This window comes from Quercus lobata, chromosome 10 (assembly GCF_001633185.2).
Source record: "Quercus lobata isolate SW786 chromosome 10, ValleyOak3.0 Primary Assembly, whole genome shotgun sequence".
Taxonomy (NCBI): Eukaryota; Viridiplantae; Streptophyta; class Magnoliopsida; order Fagales; family Fagaceae; genus Quercus; species Quercus lobata.
The window spans coordinates 54,636,879-54,656,066 of record NC_044913.1 but is presented as its reverse complement, the minus strand read 5'-3'; the positions used below and the strand labels follow the sequence as shown (position 1 = coordinate 54,656,066).

Genomic DNA, 19,188 nt, shown 5'->3' with positions numbered 1-19,188 from the left:
AAACAGTGGAGGCGTGGAGCTGGAGGCGCACAGAGAGATGAGAGTAAGAGGAGTTGAGCTGAGACGTGAGACGAGAATGAATCGGAGAGAGTGAGACGTGAGACGGTGCGTTTCTCACCTTCTTTTTTTTTTTTTTGAACTTCGACCTGAATAGGCGGTTTCAGCGTCCATGCATCCCAGGCTTTACATGCTTAGGGAGAAATTCATTAAGGACGCTGACCATTGGAAATTATTTATGCAATCTAAAGAGATCATATGTGATTCTTCCTTCCTACAAGCTATCGAGAAAGGTATACTTAATTATATGTATCTATTATCTAATGATTATTACTTATTAGATTCTCTGAAATATAACAAGCTTTCTTCCTTAGGATTGGCAGTTTCAACAATGGATATGACATTACAAATTTTAGGGAAATTTTCATTTTTAGAGAACAGACAAGTGATTTTAAATGTTGTGTTTGCCATTCATTCATCTTATTTTGGTACCCAATTCTTGTGTTTTCAGGGCTATTGTAATTTATCCAATAATGCTTAGTCGTCTTTAACTGGTGTTGCAAATGCAACTTCTCTTAATAATGTAATCATTCCTTCTGATATCTGCGTCAAGATGCACAGCTTAATTTAGCCAAGTGTGAAGAAAGGGCACTGAATACTAATCCTTCAGATGGTAGAGTAATGCTCATTGATGGCACATCAATCATCTACCGGGCTTACCACAAGCTTTTAGGTATGTTACGAAATTTTCCTCTTGGCTTATATATCAAATGATTTTTATATAGGACAAAGTCTGAACCTTTTATTTTTTATTATTAGTAATTACACACATTCAGTGCGTCTTGAACCGATGACGTTGCTCTCCACCTTGCTCTTACAAGGGGAGGAGGTGTTATTTGAGCTAGATTTCATTGGCTTAAGACAAAGTTGAAACTTTTGTCTTGCTTCTTATGTCTTTTGGACTAGATTTAGCATACTTGTGCGGGATGATGGGTTCTTATATTTAGTAATTTTATTTTACTGCATGAACTAGGATTATTTGAAGCATGGTTACTTTGTGCTTAAAGTGGACTGTTTGGAAGGAATGTAACCGGTGCATATTTGAAAATGTGGAGTGTATGGGGAGTAAGTTGCTAGCAGCTTTTTCTAACTCCTTATTTGATTGGTTTCATACATGGGGGCTTTATGAATTGTGATTCCATTGCGGTGTCTTTAGAGGTCTTTTTGTACATAATTTTTCTTTGTAAATCTTTAGGCTTCTTCATACTTATTGTTTTTGAAGTAGTCTTTTTTTAATAAATTTTTTCTTACCTATATAAAAAATAAGGAACTTGGATATAAATTCTTAGGATGACTTCTCTGCCTCCTCGCCCTACATCACTACCACCACCATCACCATCACCATCACCACATACACAACCCCGTCCACCACAACCTGTCCAACTTCATTCTCCATATACACAACCACTACCACCACCACCACCACCAACTTTCCATCCTTACCATCCATATCACCCTCCTCTACCTTTTGGCCCTTTTTTACCTTTTACACCATCACAATTCTTTTGGCCGACATTTGGTCTGGTACCTCAACCACCACTCCCTGCAATACCTATACCTAAAGTTTCCTATCCTCAACACCTTTCACACCCCTCAACCCTTCAGCCTAAACCTACCCCACACAGCCACCCAAACCTCTATCCTCACAGCCCAAGCCTAAATCACAATCAGGGGAGTTAGAGAGGTCTTCAGCAGTCTTTCGAATTGATTCAAAGGCTTTTTCTTTAGCTTTCTATGGTGGTAGAATAGGTTCTTATGCTATTCATGAACGTCGGGGTAAGTTCCACGGCTCAATTAGGGTGGTTCGTTTGGGTTTCGATTGGATTATTGCTTGTTTGGCAGATCTTTATCATTGGAATTTTCAAAAACACTTTTTCAAACGTGAGAATTCTAAACTTTTGGAGATTACGAGTAGATCAAACAAGGGTGGCTTATTTGTGGAAATCTCTGAGTACCACAATGGTGCAAGACGGGGTTGCCTACAGGTTCCAGAGGGGACCAAGATAGGTGGTTGGGCTTTGTTTGGAACGAGATTACGTGACCATTTTTTGGGAAAGACCACCTCTGGGCTAGAGAAAAAGGTGGTGGCCGTAGATGGTGAGTTTGAAAAAGCAGTTGACATGCAAAAGTCTCGAGTTTGGAAAAAATTAAAAGGCCATGAAAATAAAGGGAGTGATTAATGTTTTGTGAAGCAGTTTCCAAATAATTAACCAAAAAAAAAAGAAGTAGTTTCCAAATATAACTGATCAGATTAATCAGACTGAGACGTTGGGGGGATTTGATTTTACCAAAAGTCAGCTAGTGCTAGTGTGTCAACAACTGGCAGACCTGTACATGCAAATCACCCGAAATGGACCCAGGCCCATTTTAATTTAAAAATATCGGTTGATTTGGTGGGTGAGGGTAAGCGGGCTGAATTTTTAGTCTCTATTTCCTTTAGTTCTTGATTATATTGTATCTGCCTCTTGTTCAGAGTGTTCACCATTGTGAACATAATGTTCAATTTTTTTTCAATAAAAGTCTTATTACCTATCATAAATAAATAAAGAACTTGGACAACTTCATCCAAAATATTGAAAAGACTGCTTGAGTTTCAGGCTATGGGTTTATGGTTATGTAGCTAAGCTAATTTATAGTATATGTTTTACAGTGCATATGAAATGGGGGTGTATTTTTTTTTTTTTTTTTATTGATAGGTAATAAGAAGTATATTAATCAAGATGAAAAAAATGAAGAAAGCAAATACAAGGTGTTCATGATGGTGAACACAAGAAAAAAGCAAAAAAACAAAAAGGAAAAAAAACTTAAGGTGCAATACTAAGACAAGAAAGAAACTGAATGATAGAAGAACAATTTGAGGAGCCCCAACACCTAGACCAATCACATAGAGTCCTCTGCATAGAGCTTGTAATTGAACTAGTGATTTCTCAGTATTCTCAAAAGAGCGCTAATTTCTTTCCGTCCAAACAATCCACATCAAACAGCCAAGAACCAACTTCCAAATGTCTGAATTAAATTTTCCCAGCCAATAGTTCCAACAAAACACCAAGCTTTCCACGAATCCTGGCATGACCTTTTGGATCCCCAAAAAATGAAGCATATGCACCCACAGCGAGTGAGCTGCAGGACAATGGAGGAAGAGATGATCCACAGATTCCTCATTACAATAGCACATACAACACTGATTCGCCAAAGAGCCCTCCCCAAAGTATAAGATTATCCAAGGTAAGGACTTGCCCATGAATTGCTGTCCGCAAAAAAAAATGCCACCCTCTTAGAAATCTTAACTTTCCAAACATCCTTCCAAGGAAAATTGGAGATAGATGCACCCCGAATCTTATTGTAATAGGACTGAATATCAAACTTGTCATTCCCATTGAGGCGCCAATAGGAAATATCACACCCAACACCCCTAGGAATCCAAGATTGAATGAACTCAAGGAAAGAGAAGACAGCCTCTAATTCTCTTTCATGAAAATCCCTATAAAATCTCAAATTCCAAATTCTATCATTTCCACCCTCCTGATAGCATAGAACATCAAAAATGCAAGCTTCCTTGTCATTTGAACACGCATACAACTGAGGATAGAACATTTTAAGTGAGTTATCCCCAACTCACTTATCATGCCAAAAAAGAATACGAGAGCCATCACCTACCACTAGGGCCACATGTTTGGAGAAACTCTCCCATCCATCGTGAATACCACACCTGTGGGCCCTTCTACAGACTTTAGTATTCCACCCCCCTTGACACTCTCCATATTTAGTTGCAACAACCCTCTGCCAAAGATGGGTGCCTTCTTGTCCAAACCTCCATAACCATTTTCCTAACAAGGCTTGATTGAAACACTCCTCTGAAGACCCCATAAAAAGTTTCTTTGAATACGCTCCAACCTATCAGCCACAGTTATAGGGATGGTAAATAAGGATAGGTAGTATGTAGGAAGACTTGAAAGAGTACTCTTCAACAGAGTGAGTCTACCACTCTTCGACAAATAAAGACGCTTCCAACCTGAGAGTTTCTTCTCCATCCTCTCCAAAATAGGATTCCAAACAAATGCTGTTTTATATGGAGTACCCAACAGTGTTCCCAAGTATTTCTTAGGTAGACTACCCACCCTACATCGAAGTATGGTAGCCAAAGCACCTATATTTCCAAACTCCCAATTGGAACAATCTCACTCTTCTCCACATTTACTTTCCAACCAGTAAACACTTGAAAGCAAGTCAAAGCCAGCCTAATGACAACAACTGATCTTTAGAAGCATCACAAAACAAGATGGTATCATCTGCAAACACCAAGTGTGAAATGCATACCCCAATAGAGTTAACTGGCCCCACATGAAAACCACGAAGAAGACCACAATTAGGTAATTGACTGCATATATGGTATCCTGACAGTGGTTATATCTAACAATTAGGTAATTGACTGCATATATGGTTCATAAATGATGATGGTGTTATCTGCTGTCAGGATAAAGTTATTAGAATATTTGGGGCTTTAAAGAGAACTATTCTGTTTGGACTGGTTGTCCAGTCACCATAATTGTCTCAAATATCATGTGAAATAGCCAATGGACCATTCGAAATTTACAGTAATGGCCATTGGTAATCTTCACTTATTTTTATCTGAAGTTACTTCCTTAATCCATTAATTAAAAAAAAGGGGAAATTGCTCAGTGTTCCTAGCACTTATTTGAGTTATTTCATCAGAAAATAGAAAGGTTTGAGCTATTATTTTTCCTTTACTTTGGTGGAAACTAAGTTATTTAGAAGTTGAATAAGTTTTTAACCTTTGATTGCATAGGCCAATTTTGAACCTTCATAAGACAGTAGTGAAATTCATCTTGTTCCAATTTGGTAGAGCTGAAGTGTTGTCCCAGCCTGAAGCTGGACTAGTTTTTCCATTCATTTGCACAAAGGGAGAAACTTCACCATTTGACTTGTCCTGTTTTCTGAAGTCTTAGAGATTTCCTTTTGGGGGAGGTCATGGGTTCAGGACCCATTGGGTGCATGTATGTGTAACTTAGCAATTTTTTTTTAAAAAAAGCTTCCTATGTAACAGCAACTTTTAGCTTCAGGGTGCAACTAATGTTAGCATAGTATAATGAAAATGTGTTTTCTTCCTTTTTATTATTGACTATAATATAATTATACTTACCATTATTTCATTTTCTTAAATTTCTTTTGATTGAGAGTAGCAAAATTGCACCATGGCCATCTATTACATGCTGATAGAAATGGAGATTGGGTTTTAACTATATTTTCAGCTTTATCTCTTGTAAGTAATGTTTATGCTGGGTTTATAGATTTTCTTTCAGTTTGTTTCTTCTACTGTGCTTGAAATGACTTTATTAAAGCATTGACCTGGTGTAACTCCTTTTCTTTCAAATCCTTGTTAGAGTTATATTTTCTCTTAATATGAAATCTAGTGGCAAACACATAATTTTGTTATTTTCTCTTTCCTATTAGAAATTTGAGTATCCAATATGCGCTGTGTTACCCTGAATATCTTCTGCTGAGCCTGAATATGTATGTGTTTCTTTATATATTTATATATATATATATATATATATTTGATAAGTAATAAACTTTTATTGAAAATGAGGATTTACCTCATGTACACAGCATGTATACATAAGGTATCCTAAAGAATTACAAATGAAATGGAAGAGAATTAGTTTAATCTACAAAAAGAAAAAGAAAATAGAGAGTAGCTCTAGAACTTAAAGCGGAAGACTGCTTATATAATGATGTAGTGAAACACGTTATCAATTGAATTGCCAAGTTTTCCTCATCATCAAAGTGCAATGATTCCTCTTCCTCTATGATGTCCTAGAATGGCTACATTCCAAACAAAAGAAGCATTCTTGCCAAGCCAACTCCTCCAACTAAACAAAAGATCACCAACACTTCTTGGCAAGACCCACTGGACTCCTAATACGAAAGAAAATACAAGTCTGCAGAGCATATGCAGTATCACAGTGCAAAAACAAATATGTCCACAGACTCACCACCACGCCTACGCATGCAACGCCAATTTACTTCATCAATCCTCTTCAATGACCTACCTCCACAATTCATTTTCCCAACAGGGCTTGGTTGAAGGTGCCCAATTTTCTTATCCTGAAGCCTCCATTTCTTATTGGAGAGCACATAACATTCCAATCCACAAGATGGAATTTAACTCATCACGCTGCCCTCTCTAAAAGAAATTAGGCTGTAACCCTTTTATTCTATTAGTCACAAAAGATGGTATGGTAAATGGAGATATGTAGATGTTGGGTGACTCAACTTATTTTTTTTCAAGTATTGTACCAAGTATGTTTAGTTGAAGGATTATGGAGCCCAAGAAATACAATTGCAGCATTTTCATTTGTTTTGCTGATGAACCGTATTATCTTTTCAAATTTTATTGAATAGTAGGTCTAGGACATTTCTCATTGTTCTTGTTCTTGCAGATAATTGATGTCTTGGAATTTATTCCTTCCCATGTGGCGGCATGATTTCTTTCTATTGTGTGCGTGTGTGTGTGTGCGCGCTCACTCACAAGTTGATGCATGGTTGCATTAACATGTAGTTGTTTATCTCCCAAAGAGTTGCTTTATTAGAATGTTTGTTCTGTTAAAGGATTCCTGTTTTGCGTACAGTTTTTTTATTTTTTTATTTTTAACCTATAAATAAATAAATAAAAAAGATATCTTTTTATCATTTTCACCTTCTGTCAGACTTTGCTTATATTATCTTAATTTTGGATTTCCTTTTAATATCCTTTTTCTTTTTTAATTATAAAAGTTGGCTCATCATTTTTCTTTTCCTATGCAGGTGGTATTTGACAATGATGGTGAGATATTTGGCCGCATTTTTCTATTCTCTATATTTTATAACTATGTTAGCTGTTATGCATGCCATGCAGGATCTCTTTCTGCATAAATTAAACCTTTTAAAATTGCTCATTTTTGTTCTGGAGTTCATCTTCAATGTATACATAATTTGATAGTGATGTGACTCCAGATGTTCTTGGGTTACCTCAATCTTGTCCATCCATCTTGACAAATTATATCTGCCTTTGGTTCTGGGTTTGGTATCAACCTTTGGGATGGTTGTGGTTAGACAGAGAAATGAGGCTACCCAACTGGTGTAGTGCCTGTAGGATTCTCAAGAAGGGAGAAAAAAATTGGATAGCTTTTTATATTCTACCTTAGTGGAGTTCCTAGATTTATTCACTTTTAGTTGAAACTTTGTTGCCTCCTTTAGTACACTGCCTGTGTACCTGGGGAGCACTTTAGTTGCTTTTTTAGTAAAGCATTATTGCTTATATAAAAAATAAAAAATAAAAATAAAAATTCCATCTCCTGTGATTCTTCTAGTCATTGTTGCAAACATTTTTTCCAGTTGTCTCCTGTGATTTTACTTTTAAAATAAAAGTTTTCTCTGGTGATTTCCTCTTCTGTCTTAAGTACTGAGATAGTAAATGTGACTAGACTGGGGAATGCATTATAGAGTTCCAGACTGGGGAATGCATTATAGAGTTCCTCCAAGTACGCAATCTTTACCAATATACTCTGAAATAAGAGTGGAAGCCACTCAACCATTAGGGATTTGGACACCTATGTGGCAAGCTTCCGGGTGTGGGATGCTTATTTAATATTTTTATTCATCTCATTTCATATATACTTGGGTGCATAGTGTTGTGTTCATATAAAGTCTGGTCTTAGGTGTATCAAAAAACCAATCATGAACAACCTTGGACCATGTCTACCCAGAAGAGCTTCATATCCTTCTTGCTCTTTGTCTAAGATTGGACAGGTATTCTTTTCATAGGTTTCTTTTATCTAAAAAACCTTAGGTTGCATGCTAGCCTCAATATTAGCTGAGACCATGTCAAGAGAAAATTTTGGGGTTGTGTTTGTTACCATTTGGGATGATTTGAAATCAATTTTCGCAAATTAAGGCTCTAATCAAATCTGATTGTACTCACTGGAGATCAAAAAGAAAATAAGATAATAATTATTAGCATCATGCCAGTAGGTTCCTAGGAATCACTCCAAAGAAGAAACCATCATGCTTTCTAGGTTTAAGAGAAACTATAAACTGATAGCAAACTCCAATAAATACTAATAGTAGTAATAATACTGTTCTTAAACTCAATTAGGCTTCATGATGACCTAAAAATCTAATTCTTGACTTAAATAGGCAAATTTGGAGAATGTATTATTGCTAAAGAGAATACATATGAAAGACCAGAAACCCTTGCTAACTGGACCCACAAATAAATAAAAATTAGACTTGTAGCAAACAAAAGTTGATTAACCTTCTGTATAAGATGCACATTATAATCATCTCACTAGATCTTACTTAAGATTGATAAATATTTCCCTTCTTATTTCTCCTTTAAACTTTAGACGTGGGAATTTTCTCCTAAAGATCATTTCCCAGATTTGTTCAGTTTAGCAGTGGATAAAGAAGCCTCAGTGGCATCCAATTTGGGTATTGTATATGATCGAAATTCATGGAGTTGGTATCGTGAATTTATTCACCCCTTCCATGATTGGGAACCATAGTCTGTGGCTAAGTTTTTTAGATTGTTGTATTCAAACCTTTTGGCTATTATGAGTTTTTGAAAGGGTATGAAGGAGAGTTCTTCCCTTTGGGGATTTATATGGGGTGCCAAGGTGCCTCACAATGTATATGGACTGTGGCATTGGGTGAAATCATCTTGACAATAGATAATCTTTGGAAAAGAATTCATGATTATTGACTGGTGTTGTACGTGTAAGAATAGCAGAGAGTCAATCTAGCATCTTCTCCTCAATTGTTAAGTGGCAATAGAAAAATAGTTGTTTGTGTTTCCATTAGATTGTGCTCTAGTTGCTGTAGTGTTGGCCAAATGGATAACCTTGCCATTTTGGGTTAAAGGTTTGGAAAGCAACTTGTATGTGTGTTTTGTGGACAATTTGGCGAGAGAGGAATAGAAGAATTTCTTATGGTGTTGAATACCCAAATCATATTATCAAACAACTTTTGCTTAGATCTTATTACGAGACTACGAGTGGATGGCTACTTTGGGTAGCATCACTTCATTGTGTTATTCTGATTTCATAGATCTTTTGAATCCGACTTTGAAATTCTTTAGGAGTGGTTCAAGTGCACATTTTGTACATTTGACAAGACTCCTCTTTTGAATAAAATTATTTTTACTTATTAAAAAAAAAAAAAAAAAAAAACCTTTAGGTGGCTAATTTCTATCAACATGTCACCATCGTACCCCTTGATGTGAGGCTTGAGTGAATGATCATATTGGTCAACTTTTATGTATGATTATCCATTTCTCTCTCCCTGTCCCTGTTATGCGCATGTGTGTGCAAGTGCTTGTGCTTGTGCTTGTGCTTATTAATTCAATCTTTGTTCACATTGTTCTTGCAGAAACATATTGGTGTTCAAGCTTGTTCTCAGTCAAGGCACTTTCTTAAAATGACGAAGACAGAGTATATAATTAAACTTATTGGAAAAAATAGACGAGTATATGTTTAATCTCTTTATGCATATGGCTGACTGACTAATCAAATAAGGATCCATTGCCGACCAAAAAAATTTGGGACTAAAGTTTAGTTGTTATTGTTGTATGTCTAACCTCTTGGATGGGAATGGAAGTGAACATTTATTGCCAAATTTGTATGTGCAAAGCTGAAAATAGTCTCATAGCTCTCATTTTGGGATGTAAGATATTAGCTGTACTCTCATGTTAACATGTTGAAAGTGGGTAGTGTCTCATGGTAACATGTAAGATATTAGTACTAGTTAATATCTAGGTAGTATCTTATGTTAATATGTTGAAATAGGATTTTTAGTCTTGCAAACCTTTTACACCAAACAGTGACTACTTTCTATGGGTTTTCGGAAACTTTTGTTTGTGAAGATGTTCCTTCAATCAAAATTTTTGATTTTCAGGATTTCCATTTGGTCATACTTGTAATTCATCCAAAGAAAGTGTTAGAGCGAAAGGTATGTATTTTTCTTTTCTTGTCTTTTCTTTTTTTCCCAAATAAAATTTTCGTTTACATGATAGAGTTGATAATATAAGTTAATTTGTAAGAGACTAGGAGATCACAATCTCTCTTAGAAAAAAAGAGAAAAAAGACCAGAATTTCAGAGGTAGATGCGGGTGATTATGGGTGACCCTTATGCAAATGATTAGAGAATACAATATTAAAATATAGGGTGAACTAAATTTTCGTACCTCAAACTCAATGAAGCATTAGTTCTAGAACTTTTGATTTTGGAAATTTAATCTTAAGCTTGTGCATTTTAAAGTGAACCTTCTATTGGCCCTATTTTGATTTTGACCAATGTTATGAGCATGTGACCAGATATATAACTTATGTTTTCCTAATTGCTTACTGGTGAAGCTGTATTTTGCCATGTGGGCTAATTCTACACTATAAATGAGAGATTTAATGTTCAGAGAGAGAGAGAGAGAACTAATGGCAGTTCGCCATGGAAACTAAGTCATATGTTGAGTCAGGTGCTCATAATGTTAATCAAAATTGAAAGAAAGCTAATGGAAGTTCCTCGCCGAAAATAAGTCATACGTTGAGTCAGGTGCTCACAATGTTAGTCAAAATTGAAAGAAAGCTAATGGAAGTTCCTCGTTGAAAATAAGTCATATGTTGAGTCAGGTGCTCACAATGTTTAGTCAACATTGAAAGTTCTTTTTTTTTTTTTTTTTTTAACAAGAAGTAATGATCTTATTAACAAGAAATAAACATCAAGTACATGGGTGGTATACTAGATTTACATACAACTATGATTTAAAAGAACAATAATCAATTAGTTCCATCTAGTTTGAGAAAGAAAACTTCCCTGAGGTTGATAACCACTAGAACAAAGTCCTCAGAAACTGCGACTTCAGATCTAAAATTGACATCTCACACCCGTCAAAATGTCTTGCACTTTGCTCCCTCCAAATACACCACATCAATCAATGAGGAATGGCCTTCCTAATCTCCCTATTGTGATGCCGCCCAAAATGGCCTTGCCAACTTGCTAGTAGATCAACAACCCTCCCAGGCATCACCCGCTATACCCCAAATTTATAGTGCATAAACCTTTTCCCATAACTCCTTGACAATAGGGCAGTGCAATAATAAACGATCCACTGCTTCCCTATCTCCCTGACACATACAACACCAACTCATGAGAACAATATGACGCATACTTAAGTTTTCTACTGTTAGAATTTTCCCCATTGAAGCTGCCCAAAGGAAGAATGCTACTTTTGTCAGTGCTATTGGCTTCCTGATGCTTTTCCATGGGAACATTTCATCACCCTTACAAGCTAAAGCTCTATAATAAGTTTGAACCTCAAAACCCTTCTGAATAAATGACCTCCAACATAGCGGAGGTCTTTTTATTCCTTTTCTTGAACATATATGTTTATATATGGTGAAGAAGAGTCATTTGAGATGGTTTGGTCATGTGCAAAGGAAAGCGCTTGATGCACTGGTGAAATAGTTATTTTATTCAAGTTATAGGGAACAAAAGGAGATATAGGAAGACCTAAAATAACTTCAGTAGAAATTGTAAAAAATAGCACCTTAATTGAAGAGGTGATAGAGAGAATGATTTTGTATAGGATAGAATAGTGGTGAAAAGTACATGCAGCCAACCTAATCCGTAGTTGACCCCAAATTTTTTGGACTATGGCTTTGTTGTAGTTTTGATATGGTATGTATATTGTGTGTCTATGTGCTTTCTTGAATTACTGGTGCATCCAATGACGAGAGAGGTTGTTTGCAACTAGTAATACTAGAATTGCAGGATGGTACAAATGACTCCCTAGTATAAAAATTATTAGCAAATGACTTTGTACCTGATATGCATGATAAACCTCATTTATTACATTTTATTGAATTTCTGTGTGTGCATGTTGGAAGGCATGGCCTCATGTCTTGCCACTTGTCATTTTCACTGAATGCATTTGATTTAGGTTATATATTTTTTATATTATGATAGGCTGCCAATTCTCTTCACTCTTCCTCTCATAAGACAACATTCTTTGAAGAATGTTTCTCTCAAAGTAGATTTTATGGATCTCTATCTCTCTCTCTCTCTCTCTCTCTCTCTCTCTCTTACTTATTAGTAAGTTACACGTACCGTTTAGATCTTGAACCCACAACCTCCGCCTGTATCCATTATTATGGGAGAAGAAAGTACTAGTTGAGCTATAACTCATTGGCTAGATTTTACGGATCTCTTATATTTCAAAACTCTTTTGGAGTCATTATTACTTACCTAAATGAGGTTGAGCCTGAGCGTGTTTGTCCTTTTAGTTCCCTTTTTTTTAATAATGATCTAATCATTAATTTAGCTAAATTACCAAATCAGCCATTTTCAGATCCAGCCAACTTGGCTTTTCACCTCTTGCCATAAGTTGTTTTACTTGTGTACATGCCACTTTTCTTTATTTTTACATGGATTGTTACCTTGACTTTCCATGTTGACAAAATGTCATAGACACTAGTAGGGGTTACAGCTACCATTCCCCCAGTTATGGAAAGGATGACAATAAATGGATAGGTAAAAAGATGTCTTTTTTCCAATTTTGTTGTTGGCCAAGGGTTGTTGTGGGAACAACTAGCTGGAATGGTTAATTTTTCTCATAATTTGTGAGAAAGGATGGTTGGCAATGATCTTGATAGGATGAAAATAATATGTATCATATATCCTTTTATGCTTTAGCAGTATTTAAAAATCTACAACATACAATTTTTTAATATTATTTTAGTTAGCCTCTAATCATCTGTTCTTTTGGCATCTTAAACATTTCTAAAGTTACAATATAAAGCGTCTCTAATTGATTCGTAGACAAGGGGCACATGCGTGCCCCATGTCCATGTGGCTTGGCTTTCTAGTTAGTGCTATTGCTAATTTCCTTTGTGTTTGTGGTACCTAATAATTATGACCAGTGTCGATACTTGAAATCAGTGGGTGCTATTGTATAGAATTTCGAGACATATCCTGAACAATATAAGGAGTTAGTGATGTTAAAGTCAATGTTCAAATTGCATTTTTCTGTTGAACCTAATGGGGTCCTGTGTCCCAACCACTTGGGGTTGGCTTTGGCTTCAAAGACATTTTTTCCCATTCTGCTCTTTTGAGGGTCTTTGATGCAGGGCATTTCAAGCAGCTACATCCTAATCTTCTAGAAACTAATTACTTACTTAGATGATTATTTAAACATTGGCCAATAGGTTTTAGACATTTGTCAATCATCTAGAGGTTGCTACTAGTATAAGTACCATAATATAAGCACTTTGTAAATCAGTCTGCTTATGTGAATGAAAATAAGCCTTGAGAGCTTTTATTTCAGAACTTTGTGTTCTTTGCAGAGGTGCCTAACCCCTATCAGTGTGTTCTGAGCAACTCACTTTCCATCTAATTTTAAATCATATCACAGTCCCACCACTTTCCCTGCATCAGTCTTATATTTTGTTAATTGATGGTTTCTTAACAGCCTGACACTTGTTTATCTGTTTGTATGTAGTTTTTTCTCTCCTTCTCTTTCTTGCTCCTTCAGTTGACTTAAATATTTCTTAATGTAAGGATAATTATTTTTACATTTGTATAATTATAGACATATCTTTTATCGCCTTGTATTGTCAAGGCAATACATCTAGGTAGGTTAGCTCCCTTGGAAGTTAGAACTGACGTGCCTTATTTCATGTGCTTTATTATATTCACTTTTGTTTCTTCTTTGTTTGAAGGCCTGAATGTTCGTCACCTTATATCCTGCACACAAGAGCAACCGCCCTTTTACACCTGACACTATTTTTCAGGGACTGCATTACTTGAAAGCATCCGTCAAGGCAATGTCAGTAAAGGTGATCGAGGTAATAGCTTTTTATTGCAAATTTTATGGCTACTAGACCCTAGTCCAATTTGGTTGTTGATCGTGAGTATACTCCAAGGCAGGTAGCGGGTGTAGAAGCTGATGATGTGATTGGAACATTGGCAGCACAGAGTGTTGATGCTGGGTACGAGATGATGTTCTGAATCCTTATTTGAGAAAATGGAAAAATGTCCTTGGAACATAACCAATATTCTTCCAGTAGGGATTGTTGTCTCCATGGTTGTCACATTTGAGTATCCTATGAGTTAGATTGGATACTTCAGACTGTTTTGGAAGCAAAAAATACAGCTTTGTGAATAAAAGGCTACTCTTGCTGTAAGGATGACTATTGGTTAACTTTTTAGAACTCTAAAGTGGTGTTGATGAGTGAAACAAATGGCTAGTGACAGATGAGCAAATGTTTAAAATCAATAATCGTGTCTGCAATAATGGTTTTTTTATCTGTAATTTATACACGCATTCAACGGGCCATGATCCAACAATCTCAAACTCCTCATTTTTGTGGGAGAGGAAGTTTCATTGAGCCAAAGCTCATTAAGCGGTTTTCAATAATTTATTGACACAAAAAATGAGTGAAATTACTTTTCAAAGAAATGAGGGAAAATAGACATGTTGAAGAGGCTTGAATAGCTATGTCATTGTTAAGTAGTCAGTTATGAGTGTCTGCTTTTCAGTAGTTCTAGCTAAATGCATTATTATGTTCAATTAGGGTCATTTTGAGTTTTCGTTAATGGTCAATTGCTATTATAGTGTAACATAAGTGCAGGTCTACCCATAGCGTTCAGCATTAAAAATTTTCTCAATTTTAGGATAACTTGAAATTTGAAAGCCAATGAGCTTTAGCTCAAATAGCACTAACTCCTCTCACAAGATTGGGTGGATGGAGGGTGAGATCGTGGGTTCAAAATCTACTTGGTGCATGTGTAACATCCCTGCAAAAAAATTTATAGTCGGTTCTGTGGATGAATTTTCCATGCAAAATATGTACTCTTGTTTTATTCCTTATTCATACAGGTCAATGACTAGCATTCAGCATATAAATTCTTTCTTTATTTATTATGCCTTGAAATTTGAAAGTCATTTCTTTGGATGAGTTTTCCATGCAAAAGATATATATATATATATATATAAATGGGTTCAAGTTACACATGGTGTAACTCTAAACGATATTACATCACTTAATAACATATTATTAGATATGAATTTTAACAAATCTATCGTTGGATTATATTATATTCATGTACTCTCCATGTTTGCAAAATTTAACGGTGATCAAAGATTAATAATCATATTATCAATCAATTGTTTGAATTTAAGTTTTTGTAGTTTAAAATAATTTATAAGAGATGAGTTTATGGATCACATGGTAAATATCCAATTAGCATGAAAATTGACACGCATGTTAAGCACTTTTTTTTTAAAAAGAAGAAATATAGAACCACTTTATTAATCAATGAAAAATTATAGTGTTACATCAACATAGACCAGGTAGGAAATGTATGGTGGAACAGATTCTATCCATATAGATAAAGGGGAAGAATTCCTTGCTTTCCGGACTAAAGCATAAGCAACACCATTGCTCTACCGCCTAACATGAGTGAAAGAACAGGTTTGAAACAAACCCATTAAAGACTTACAGTCTTTTACAATGTGTCCAATACTAGACCGGACTGGACAGTCACCCACTAAGGCTTTGACAACAATCTCCGAATCTCCTTCAAATTTAGCTTTTCTCAAGCCCAGCTCCTCAGTAAAAATCATTGCTCTCCTTGCAGCCAACGCCTCAAGCACTTCCACTATTGAAGGCATTTCTATTTTTTCTACTAATGAGCCCATTACCTGCCCCAAGTCATTTCTTACCACAACTCTGATCCCAACTTTTTCCTCCTCCACAAAATATGTTTCGTCGTAGTTCACCTTGTAAACTCCTTGTTCTAGTGGTGTCCAACATTGAGTTGAGGCTGTATTTTTTTCCTCTCGGGTTTTGCTTCAGCTTTCCCTTGAAATTCCGTTAGTAATGCTACTGCTGCTTCATGGAGCTTCTCAGGTGGCAAACTTGGCTCCTTGTAGTCAACGGTGGGATTGTTAAAATATGAATTTGATAACAAGTTATTGGGTGATATAACATTGGTTAAAGTTACACCAAATGTAACTTAAACCTAACTCATATATATATATATATATATACTCATATATATATATATATATATATATTTATATATTTTTTTTTTTTCGGTTGGTTTTGGGTATCTTCCAATTAGTGTTTTGGCGATTTGTTAGATTTGAGCTCAAGTTTATTTGTGGACTTTTAAGACTTTGCTTGCTATCTAACCCCTCTGATAATGATAATGGTTATAGAGGAAAGAAACTCTACATGAGTTCTAGGACTGCATTTTATCCTAGAAGGCTAGCTATGCTTTATTGTATGGGATGTTGGTGATTAAGAGATAATATATCCATCACATGACTAGTTGAGATAAGTATATTAAGATGGAAAAACACACACACACACACACAAACAAAAAAGATTAAGGGAGGAAGATTTGAAATTTAAAAAAATATTTTGGTCATTTTTGAGTTCTAGAGGTATTTGTCTCATTTTAAGCATCTTAAGGGTATTTTTGGCCATTAGGGGGTTAGTTTTATACATTGGAGTATAAAAAAACATGAAGGACTAAATTACGTGGTTTTCTTTTTAGAAAACACCTATAGAAGCAATTTAAAATAACACTTCAAAATAAACCATTTATAGCAGCAGTATTACTTTATAGCAGTGATTGGGCCAAAATGGCTAAATGGCCATAAAATCATAAGTATATAGTTAGTAGACTCAGTTTGCAAACATTATAATTTACTAGCATCTCGAGTCTCAAAAACTCGATTTTGGCCTATAAATCGAGCATCATAGACTCGATTTTCATGCTCTAATTACATCTAATGTGGCATATTTTTCCACGTGGACCACATAGAAATCGAGTCTCTAAGACTCGATTTCTAACCCCTATAAATTGGACCAACTCAGAGCAAACACCAGAACATCAAAGAAAAAAATAAAAATAAAAATAAAAAAACCAGAAACAGAAAGAGAGAGAAGATCGAGATCGGAGACCCAGGCGCGCGCGGCATGACCAGAAACTGACTAGAGCCTCTGGCCGCGCGCGACACTGGCCGGCGCAAGCCCCAGGCCGCACTAGTGAGGTTTAGCGGTGAGGTTCTCTCCCTCTGAGCTCTTTCTCTCCCTCTGATCTGATCTGAGTAGCGGTGAGGTTTCTTAAATTTGTTTTGGGTATTTCAACATGTACAGACTTAAAATTTTTAAAAAAAAAGGTTAGAAATCGAGTCTTAAATACTCGATTTCCAGGTACAAACCACGTGGAAAAAAATACCACATCAGATCTGATCCAAACATACAAATCGAGCCTCAAAGACTCGATTTATAGTCCTAAAATCGAGTTTTTGAGACTCGAGATGCTAGTAAATTATGATGTTTGCAAATTGAGTCTACTAACTATATACTTACGATTTTATGATCATTTGGCCATTTTGGCCCAATTATTGTTATAGGGGTGATTGGAAAACCGCAAAAAATAAAATAAAATAAATAATAAAGAAGAGTTTATTTTTGCGGTCACAGAAAAAGCGCTACTTCAAAGAGACCTATAATAGCATTCGAAAATCTGCTGCAAAACCTTCTCTAGTAGCATTTTTTCTAGCAGTTGCTAAAAAGAAGGCTGACATCTTGTTTTAGTGAAGTAAGCTCACCATAATATAACATACTGAATTTAAATTGTTCAGCAAAAAAAGATATATAAATAAAACATACCGAATTTAAATTTTTTTTTTTTTTTAAAAAAAACACTGTATTATTATTACTGAGAAGTAAAATATTTTTTCATTGGTAAACTCTTGGCTGGAAAATGCTGTCTTTCAGCGACGCACCAGCCCAAGGCAACCGCAAACACAAATTATCACTAAACAAACACACGCCTCATTTCACGGAAATCGACAGTTGTTCATGGAATGAATGATGCCAACAAAGCCATAGTTATCATTGAAATGAAGCCCAGAAGAGTTGCAACATATCCAATCCAGCTCAAAACGCTGGCTAGCCTTGGGTTCGTACCGCGTTGCCGGATACAAGCAGACAAACAAACGAGAGCCACTGAAGTAAAACCCAAGGAAACAACTCGTACAGACCTGACTCTAACAGAAAGCCCGGTGATATCGAAGGACTCGACAGTAGCAAATACTTGGAAATTGAATGAAAGTAGTATCTCTGCCATTCTGACCGGTCCTTGTCTCCCTTCATTTAATATGTAACCAAACTGGCCTCCATGGTCATTGTCATCGTCGTCTCCGCTACCCCCTCCATGACTACGTCCACGGCTGCCTCTCTGTTCAGTTCCACTACCCTCTCTATGCCCACCTCCTCCTACACCGCCTCCTATTCCTTGATTTCCATCCCCTCCTCCACCGTTTCTTTCTTCCCCGGCTCCACCTCCCGAACCCGAGCTCTCACCTTGATTTGATAGTGTTGTGGCCAACAGGGGTCCGGCCCTCAGAGAGGCTTTGGCCAGCAGCTCAGGAAAGAGTGGGGCCCACAGAGAGGCACTATGGGCTTGGACCAGCCAATCACCAAGGGGTGGGGTCCACAGAGAGATGCTAAAGTCACCAAGAAAGGGTAGGGCCCACACAGAGTCTCCATGGGCTTTGGCCAGCAGATCACCATCGTGGACGCCACTACCACTAAGGGCTTCGGCCGGCGGATGAGCATGATGGATGGCCCACACAGAGTCTCCATGGGCTTTGGCCAGCAGATCACCATCGTGGACGCCACTACCACTAAGGGCTTTGGCCAGCGGATGAGCATGATGGAAGGGAAAGGTAAGGGCTTTGGCCAGCGGATGAGCATGATGGAAGGAAAAGGGTAGGGCCCACACAGAGTCTCCATGGGCTTTGGCCAGCAGATCACCATCGTGGACGCCACTACCACTAAGGGCTTCGGCCACCTCCCACAGATAACCCGAAGAGACAACTTGTGGGTGAGGAATAGAAGCATTAGAAAACAGTGGTATAAGTGTTTTGGAAAATTTCGCGGACTTCAAATCCGCCATGACTCGGAGAATTTCTGTTGTTTTTTCTCACAGAAGGTTTCTGTTGTTTTTCCTCACAGAAGGAAAACGGCACAGAAAAAACCGAACCAAAACCACATCCAAAGA

At 36.6% G+C, this 19,188-nt stretch overlaps 1 long non-coding RNA gene across 1 annotated transcript; it reads left to right on the top strand.

Annotated features, from left to right (window-relative positions):
• The first annotated feature begins 606 nt into the window (after positions 1-606).
• LOC115963386 lies at positions 607-6,560 on the top strand. Its single transcript, XR_004085809.1, has 3 exons — positions 607-730; positions 5,259-5,338; positions 6,519-6,560. It is a non-coding gene; the product is annotated as an uncharacterized LOC115963386 (long non-coding RNA).
• Positions 6,561-19,188: the final 12,628 nt, after the last annotated feature.